Source organism: Coregonus clupeaformis, chromosome 25, assembly GCF_020615455.1.
Source record: "Coregonus clupeaformis isolate EN_2021a chromosome 25, ASM2061545v1, whole genome shotgun sequence".
Taxonomy (NCBI): Eukaryota; Metazoa; Chordata; class Actinopteri; order Salmoniformes; family Salmonidae; genus Coregonus; species Coregonus clupeaformis.
Window position 1 is genome coordinate 17,896,092 of NC_059216.1, and position 10,426 is coordinate 17,906,517.

The following is a 10,426-nucleotide window of genomic DNA, read 5'->3' on the forward strand; positions in this document are numbered from 1 at the left end:
CAGCCTACCCGACCGCTCGGAGGCGTCCGCATGGTCCTAAAGCACACCGTTGCCTCATTTTGTATCACATTCCAATGATAAAACTGGGGGGGACAAAAATGCTATTTCAGAATGTGGGGGGGACATGTCGTACCCCCCGTCCCCCGTCCCCAGTGAAAGTTGCGCCACTGACTACAACTATATCTAATCAAAGCACAGACAGGTCACATGAAGCCCAGCCTCTCTCTCCGTTGTCCGTTGGGACAGACGCGAACTGGCTGAATCGATTCAGTGGCTAGCTTTGCACTTAACTGGCTAACAGTAGCTACTAAGGGTAAGTTATAACCTACATTTATTTTTGTTTTGTTTTTACATACTGGTAACCAGAGTCGTTCAAGGGAATTCGGGACATGGGTGACTAGTTAACGTTAGCTTGTCTCTCTCTGTGTGTTTCGTGCCGTGGGAGGAGGGGTTGGTTCGTTGGCAGAGAGCAATGGCTAGCTAGTATGCTAACTATTCTAGCTAACTAACTGGCTGAATAAGTTGACGACGTACTCACTCAAACTGTCAAAACTAACCCAAAACTTTACACAACGTTAGACACGGACACGAATGATCTGTTTGGCGTGTTAACACACTGGTGGTTTGTTGTAAATTAGTATTGGTGCTCTGTAGCTCAGCTGGTAGAGCACGGCGCTTGTAACACCAGGGTAGTGGGTTCGATCCCCGGGACCACCCATACACAAAAATGTATGCACGCATGACTGTAAGTCGCTTTGGATAAAAGCGTCTGCTAAATGGCATATTATTATTATTATTAAACCATGTTATTGGAGGCTGGCATGCTAGTTGGCTATGGCATCATAGGATTCGGTGCCCTGGACGGTTTTAACGGAAGAATACTGTACCAAGTTAGCTAGCTGAATAAACTAAGTTAGAGTCTATTCCTAGAAAACATTGAACCGCTGTATTTTACAACAATTATAATTTCTAAAGTGGAAGTTGGGAGAGTTATATTTGAGTGTTTCAGTGAAACGTAAGTGAGGGAGGCCCCGCTCTTTCGCTTTCCCAGATGTTTAGTTTATTTCATTCCGATCTCCTTTGCATTATTGTAGCCTTTTTCTGTAGCCTGTCAACTATGTGTCTGTCTATCCCTGTTCTCTCTTCTCTGCACAGGCCATACAAACGCTTCACACCGCGTGGCTGCTACCACTCTAATCTGGTGGTCCCTGTGCGCATGACCCACGTGGAGTTCCAGGTCTCCGGCAGCCTCTGGAACTGCCGTTCTGCGGCCAACAGGGCAGAGTTCATCTCAGCCTATGCTACCCTCCAGTCCCTCGACTTCTTGGCGCTGACGGAAACATGGATTACCACAGAAAACACTGCTACTCCTACTGCTCTTTCCTCGTCTGACCATGTGTTCTCGCATACCCCGAGAGCATCTGGTCAGCATGGCGGTGGCACAGGAATCCTCATCTCTCCCAAGTGGACATTCTCTCTTTTCCCCCTGACCCATCTGTCTATCTCCTCATTTGAATTCCATGCTGTCACAGTCACTTGCCCATTCAAGCTTAACATCCTTGTCATTTATCGCCCTCCAGGTTCCCTTGGAGAGTTCATCAATGAGCTTGACGCCTTGATAAGTTCCTTTCCTGAGGATGGCTCACCCCTCACAGTTCTGGGTGACTTTAACCTCCCTACGTCTGCCTTTGTCTCATTTCTCTCTGCCTCCTTCTTTCCACTCCTTTCCTCTTTTGACCTCACCCTCTCACCGTCACCCCCTACTCACAAGGCAGGCAATACGCTTGACTTCATCTTTACTAGATGCTGTTCTTCTACTAATCTCACTGCAACTCCCCTCCAAGTCTCCGACCACTACTTTGTATCCTTTTCTCTCTCGCTCTCCTCCAACACTACTCACTCTGCCCCTACTCAGATGGTAATGTGCCGTCGCAACCTTCGCTCTCTCTCTCCCGCTACTCTCTCCTCTTCCATCCTATCATCTCTTCCCTCTGCTAAATCCTTCTAACTCCGATCTCCTGATTCTGCCTCCACAACCCTCCTCTCCTCCCTTTCTGCATCTTTTGACTCTCTATGTCCCCTATCCTCCCGGCCGGCTCGGTCCTCCCCTCCTGCTCCGTGGCTTGACGACTCATTGCGAGCTCACAGAAGAGGGCTCCGGGCAGCCGAGCGGAAATGGAGGAAAACTAGACTCCCTGCGGACCTGTCATCTTTTCACTCCCTCCTCTCTACATTCTCTTCCTCTGTTTCTGCTGCTAAAGCCACTTTCTACCACTCAAAATTTCAAGCCTCTGCCTCTAACCCTAGGAAGCTCTTTGCCATCTTCTCCTCCCTGATGAATCCTCCTCCTCCTCCCCCTCCCTCCTCCCTCTCTGTGGATTACTTTGTCAACCATTTTGAAAAGAAGGTTGACGACATCCAATCCTCATTTATTAAGTCAAATGACACCGCTGGTCCTGCTCACACTGCCCTACCCTATGCTTTGACTTCTTTCTCCCCTCTCTCTCCAGACCATTTCTGGAGACCTTCTCCCTTACCTCACCTCGCTCATCAACTCATACTTGACCGCTGGCCATGTCCCTTCCGTCTTCAAGAGAGCGAGAGTTGCACCCCTCCTTAAAAAACCTACACTCGATCCCTCCGATGTCAACAACTACAGACCAGTATCCCTTCTTTATTTTCTCTCCAAAACTCTTGAGCGTGCCGTCTCTAGCCAACTCTCCTGCTATATCTCTCAGAATGACCTTCTTGATCCAAATCAGTTAGGTTTCAAGACTGGTCATTCAACTGAGACTGCTCTTCTCTGTGTCACGGAGGCTCTCCGCACTGCTAAAGCTAACTCTCTCTCCTCTGCTCTTATCCTTCTAGACCTATCCGCTGCCTTTGATACTGTGAACCATCAGATCCTCCTCTCCACCCTCTCCGAGTTGGGCATCTCCGGCGCTGCTCACTCTTGGATTGCGTCCTACCTGACAGGTCGCTCCTACCAGGTGGCGTGGTGAGAATCTGTCTCCGCACCACGTGCTCTCACCACTGGTGTCCCCCAGGGCTCAGTTCTAGGCCCTCTCCTATTCTCTCTATACACCAAGTCACTTGGCTCTGTCATATCCTCACATGGTCTCTCCTATCATTGCTACGCAGACGACACACAATTAATTTTCTCCTTTTCCCCTTCTGATAACCAGATGGCGAATCGCATCTCTGCATGTCTGGCAGACATATCAGTGTGGATGGCGGATCACCACCTCAAGCTGAACCTTGGCAAGACAGAGCTGCTCTTCCTCCCGGGGAAGGACTGCCCGCTCCATGATCTCGCCATCACGGTTGACAACTCCATTGTGTCCTCCTCCCAGAGTGCAAAGAACCTTGCCGTGACCCTGGATAACACCCTGTCGTTCTCCGCTAACATCAAAGCGGTGACCCGATCCTGCAGGTTCATGCTCTACAACATTCGCAGAGTACGACCCTACCTTACACAGAAAGCGGCACAGGTCCTAATCCAGGCACTTGTCATCTCCCATCTGGATTACTGCAACTCGCTGTTGGCTGGGCTCCCTGCCTGTGCCATTAAACCCATACAACTTATCCAGAATGCCAGAAAAAAATGAAAAAATAAAGGTGGTTGTCCCACTGGCTATCATAAGATGAATGCACCAATTTGTAAGTTGCTCTGGATAAGAGCGTCTGCTAAATGATGTAAATGTAAATGTAAATGTCATCTGCAGTTCCACACACACAGCCTGATCATCATCTGGCTCTGTGGCATGGTGTGATTTCATTAAAACCAAGCACATCAATCCCATATGTGGAACATGCCAGGGACTTAACACATCATCCTGCAGCTCTCCCTGCTACTACCCTGCTACTAAATATGATTCCAATCAATGGTTTAATGGATTGAAGGCACTAACCCATTCTGTTTGGCACAGCGAAGGGGTGGCACCGTGATTGATGAGGTGTGTATGTGCTTGCGTGTGTGTGATTAGGGAGAATCATTTGTATACGTCTAGAGTTAGACCCAGCCAATATTTGTCCATTAGCTTAACATTGTCATTAAATGTACTACAGGCTCATCCAGTTAAATACTCACATAAATAAATGTATTATTTGGCAACGCTTTCAGATTGAATAACTTTCTGATTGTTAGGAAACCAGAACTTGAAGGTAGCAATTAAAACTGACAGCATGTGGTCGAGCCTCTCAGGTACAGGACCTGTCTATCTGACCTGTGGCACATCTGTTTCCGTGTTTGAGATTGTGTCCTAAGAAGCTATATTAAACTACTTCAAAAGCCCTACAGGACACACTGGACTCAAGTACCCAGACTAGAGTCCAAAAAGCTGTCCTATGAAAACAAAGGGAGCGGACACAGGCAGCACGGCCATCACATTACCTCAGCGTCCAGTCCTGTCATTGACAGCCAGTGTTGCTGTACCAGCTCCAGCCACAGCAGTTCTCTGGAGAGTCCCCATTTACACTGTAGCCAGCTGGTGTCATACTGCAGTCAAATGTATCTAATTCTAATGAGAAATGATCAATATGCTGCTATTATAATAATATGATGTGCATGTGTGTTTTTCTATGCTGTTTAGTGTTTATCCCGTGAAACACATCAGCCACACACGTGTGTGATAGCTATCAGCATGTACCAACCTGTGTATCAGCTATGTAGAACTACCTGTAGGTAGTAACATAGACATATGCTACACAGTGGGCTCCTGCTGGTTCACACAGCCTTAATGACTCTGCCTCAGCATGCCTTTGGCACGGCCGTCACAGATGAACTCTGAGAGGAGGGACCCATGGAGAGGCTGAGGAGACCAAGAGACCTGAGCCTGGAGGTGTTAGTTGCCTCCAGTTTGGTGCTGTAGGACACATGAATAAGACAATGAAATGTTCTAATGTTTGTAATGCCATTTGTTTTTTTGTTTTTTTTTCTGTAAGAAACTTGGGTGGATGGGAGGACAGTGATTAATCTACTGTAAACTATTCCTCCATTTGGTCACTTCATTTGCAGCCCTCTGAAGATGCTTTTGTCATGTACCATTAATAGGACCCCAAGTTTTCCCTGACCATGTCAACTGACCAGGAAAAACTCTTGGCCCTAGTTGTATACACCCTTAGGAAAGAAAGTGCTATCTAGAACCTACAAGGGTTATTCAGCTGTACCCATAGGACAACCCTTTTGAGAACCATTTTTGGTTCCAGGTAGAACCCCTTTGTGTTCCATGTTGAACCCTTTTCACAGAGGGTTCTACATGGAACTGAAAAGGGTTCTACCTGGAACCAAAAAGGTTTCTCCTAAGTAAAAAAAACCTTAACTTCTGAGAACAGGTCTGGAATGGTCTAAAATAAAGGCCTTCTGAAGGAGACTAGCTACCTCTCATATCCTGTCTTTTCTAGAGTGGAGCTGTGATGTGTAGAGCTGTGGGGGCATGGGAGAAACACAAGGCACAACATCAGAGAGAATACATTAAACATTGAAGGGATCTGGACGGTTGTTTGTTTGATTCTGTTTGTCTGATGTCATCTCGGGACTGTGCATAGTTGGCTTTGTGTCAGTCTGTGAATAACAGCAGGCAGAGGTACTTTATAGAAGTTGGCCTAAATTCATATTGCAGTAAATTCCCTCAACATGTTCATAAAAATAATGAGCTGTGCTTGTGGTTATATAGCAGAGAGAACCATACTGTATGCTACATTAACAACCAAGAGCTAAGTCCCAAGAGCCAACACAGGGATGAACTCAAGGAGACAGGGACTGTCTTCCCAAGAGAGCACACTTCTACAGTAAAGTCCCACTGGTCCTGTCAGACTCTGAGTCCCATCTCTCCCAGTCTCGCCTATCCTACCCTGCTGTCTCCCCTGTCCCCACCTCCCATGCTGCCCTCAACCCACAGTTCACTGTCATCCTCTCCATTCGGCTATGACATAGGCGCAGTCCTGCAGCCACATACACCCTACGCACCACACTCCATACCCTACACCCTGGGCAAATGAATACATCCACATACTGACCCTGTAGGTTCACCTCTGAATTCTCCAGCCCACCCCAGCCACCAGAGGGTTTGTATAGAACACAGCCGAGGTCAGAGTCATCTGTCACTGCTGCTCTACAGTTCTCTCTCTCTCTCTCTCTCTCTCTCTCTCTCTCTCTCTCTCTCTCTAAAGAGCACCAACAGAACAGTAGTGTCTGGAGGGAACAGTGAAAGGGCCAGAGCAGAGAGATGACCAGGGTTCCATCCTGTACAGAGCAGGCAAGGGGAAACTACTGTGCTAGCTTACGGAGAGAATTTATTGTGAAACACAGTTGCTTTCTTCTTTGTAACTCTTGAGATCTTTAACAGATGTTATATCCAGAGACCTCCTCTCTATCCACACTGTTTTGTTTTACAGCTGGTTGAAGTGTTTGGTCAAATGTTAAATGACACCCTATACAGTGCACTACTTAAGGTTACTACTATTTGAGATGCAGAAGTCTATCTCTATCACTCTGTTCTGCTCAAATTGATCTCAGTGACCTTGTGGTGGTGAGTTGTTGAGCCAGCACCCTCTCCTGCAGCCTGACAGTGATGTAGATAAAGCCAACAGATAAAATAACTGCAGTCTGGGGCATCTGAGCACTGCTGCATTACAAATTGAAAAAACATAGCATCATCCTCCTAAACACTAACTAGGGAAGAAAAGCGAGTGCAGTTAGTAAGTTGAAACATAAGATGAGGGTAAGGGAAACTGATGGTTGTGGACACTGTGTATCCACTTTGGTTTATAATGCAGTGCAAAGTACTGACAGTGTTATGCAAACCAAGTACTTCACTACTGATGTAACTAAGGTTGAGCACAGCATTAATCATGAGCTTATTATTTACAGGTTATGTCCTCCACATTAACATATACTATACATGCACTGTATTTATCCTTATAGCGTAGCCCCAAGGGACTCAATAAGCTATAAATAATTTCCCTACTTCCCTATTATGTCAATAAATAAATAAATAAATACTGTATTCTATTACCCATAAGCTACTATTGGACAATGGTCTATCATGATGTCATGATGTCATGTGTGATTTGGCAGGAAAATACATGAATGGGTTCCATTTGAGGCTTGCGGTATTATAGGTTTATTGAAAAGGCCTTGAGGGGGGCAAGGATCAAACTGGAGGAGAATAAAGCGCACCATTGCAGCATGCCCCCCACACACACACATTTTGTTGGAGTGCAGTATGTTCATATAAACAATACAGTTTACAGTCATATAAATAATACAGATTACAGTTATATAAATAATAAAGCAAAATAAATAATAAATCTTACGGTAATATAAATAATACTGTTTACAGTAATGCTCATGCGTGTGTGTGTGTGGTGTTGTGTTTGTGTGCGTACGTACGTGTGTGTGTGCGTACGTGTGTGTGTGCACGTGCACATGCATGTGTGTCTGTGTGCGCACGTGTGTGTCATCAGTCCAGTGGACTAAATGATCACCATTATTGACACTTTAATTACCCTAAACAGTGTCAATAATGGTGATCATTTAGACATACACTGAGTATACCAAACATTATAATTAGTTGCTCTGTTAGTCAACTGGATGAGCCCAGTGCGTGTGTGTGTATGTGTGTGTGGTGTGGTGAGTGTGTGTGCGTACGTGCACATGCATGTGTGTCTGTGTGCACTTACATTTGAATGGCACACATACACAATCCATGTCTCAATTGTCTCAAGGTGTCACGTTCGTTGAAGGACGGCACGGACCAAGGCGCAGCGTGATATGCATACATGTTTATTATAACGAATAAACACCACGACAAAACAACAAACTAAACGAAACGTGAAGTCCAAGGTAGACACAAACAACATACCTTTATCGGAACAACATCCCACAACCCACTAGTGCCAATAGGCTGCCTAAGTATGGTCCCCAATCAGAGACAACGAACGACAGCTGCCTCTGATTGGGAACCACACCGGCCAACATAGAACCATACATACTAGATCGTATAACATAGAACATACCCAACAAAGAATATACACACCCTGACTCAACATATAAGAGTCCCCTGAGTCAGGGCGTGACACAAGGCTTAAAAATCTTTCTTTAACCTGTCTCCTCCCCTTCATCTACACTGATTGAAGTGGATTTAACAAGTGACATCAATAAGGGATTATAGCTTTCACCAGGATTCACCTGGTCAGTCTATGTCATGGAAAGAGCAGGTGTTCTTAATGTTTTGTATACTCAGTGTATACTGTAGTCAATAAATTGTGGTCAATGGCTACCTACATTACTCCCACAGAACTGTCAACCGCAATAGAAGCTCAGCGTCAATAATATCTGACGTCAGTGGACATAACGCTGAAAATGGCTGGGGGCATTTGTCAATGTTCATAGTGCTCTAGCCTAGTAGTTTATGTCTGAAAGGCATTCAAGATGCTGTATGAGAAATAAGGAACATCACACACTCTTATGTTCATGTGTGGTTCAACACACCCTCTCACATCCGAGGGGCTCAAACAAATGATCCCTCTCAACCACATCAATCAAGTCCAACTAATGCCATATGGAAACGTTCTGTTTACAGATTCAAATCCACAAATGGCAATCAAGTCATCTGTCTTCTCTAGAAATAAAAGTGACAGGATCATTTTATATTTCAACAGGCGTATCTGTCTCCCTACAACGCTTGGGTTTATCCTGACATCCTGACAGGCCACTGAATCCATGGGCCTGATCAATATTCATACCTGCAGCCTCTAGCTCAGGTCTAGCATGGGAGAGAGGACTAATAGCCAGGTGACAGCACACACACCCAAACACACACAGCCTCCGAGTATCAGATGAAAAATTATTGATCTGACTGTGTGTGCAAATTCAAGAGCGCTCTCCTCTCCCTTCCCCTCGGCGGCCAGCCTGCATCTAAATCCATCAGGGACTGCAGTGCATTAGGGAACCTAACAAGGATGGAAATTCAGACAGGAGAAACAGCCTTGGCATGCAGCACGACAGCTATATGTCACTTGTTTAAGTGTAAGCTAGTGTCTAAAGTCTAAAGTGCCATACGTATGGAATGCACACACACACACACAGTCACACACATACACAGACATACAGACACACACACACATACACATGCACACACAAACGCACACACACACACACACACACACACTCACATGCACACACATAGACACAGCTTTAGCCCTTAGCAAGGGGAAGCCCCGAGCGCTAGGAGGTTGTGGCAGCTATTCAAGCCAGAGAGCGAGGGACTTAAGCCTACAGAGCTGGGAACATCCCTGAGTCAGACCCTCACTCCAGGGAGAAGACCACCTCTCCAGACACAGATCTCTCTATCACACTAAATCCTAACCTTAACCATCAGGTAGGAAAAGTGTAACACTGACCTTAGGCCGGTGTTTAGGGCAAACGATCATGCTTTCGATTATGGAGCTCCAAGCACACCGATCAGTGTTTTAGGAGCATTTGCACAGGAATCCTAACCAGGGTGAGAGGTTTTGCACTGCAGCAGTGAACTGTAGGCTCCATGTACTGTATGCAATGGTTGGTACCCAGCTGCAGTGGCTCAGAGCTCCAGAGGTGTAATTTACTCAGAGCCTTATAAATCCTCAGAATGCCAGCAGTACCCAGAAAGTGGCAGTAGGCTCTTACTGTAAACACACATGTACGGGCGCACGCGTGGAGCCACGCACGCACGCACGAACACACACACACACACACATAGGGCTGTTACGGTGACCGTATTACCACCACACTGTCGGTCACAAGTCATGACCGCAGTCAAATTCCATGTGACTGTTTAGTCACGGAAACTAGGCTTCTCCAAGCTCTGATGCTGCTGATGGTCATTAGTAGCCTACCAAACTTGCTAACTTCCTGCTACTCAGCACTCTATTGTCCCGCTAATCATCATCAATGCAAATGTAATCGAAAATCTAATCAAACACTTCATGAGAGCCCATGAACATTTCTATAGGCTATGCAATTGCGTGACTTTTGATGCCCTCTATTAAAAAGAGGAGGATCCCATCAGCTTTCGATAGGCCAGGCCTACTATATACCCTAAAATTAAGCACATTGCTTCTCTTTACAACAGGAGTATACCCTACCTGGCTGTCATGAAAATGAACCACAGGAAAAGCGTCCTCCATTCGCTATTTAAGTGCATAGATGACATGTATTTTTTTCCCCTGCCCCTGTTTCGAGACAGGTTCATGATAATGGTCCATTCTAAATCAAAACAAATGTAAAGACAATATTAAATCAAGAATAGTCTGATGGATGACAATATTAGCCTATCACTTGTGAATGATATATTATCACTTGTGAATGATGCCCAGCTTGTGTGCAGTAAGGCAAGAAATAGCGCATGCCTTTTTTTTCAGACTTTTTCAAATCATAGTCGCA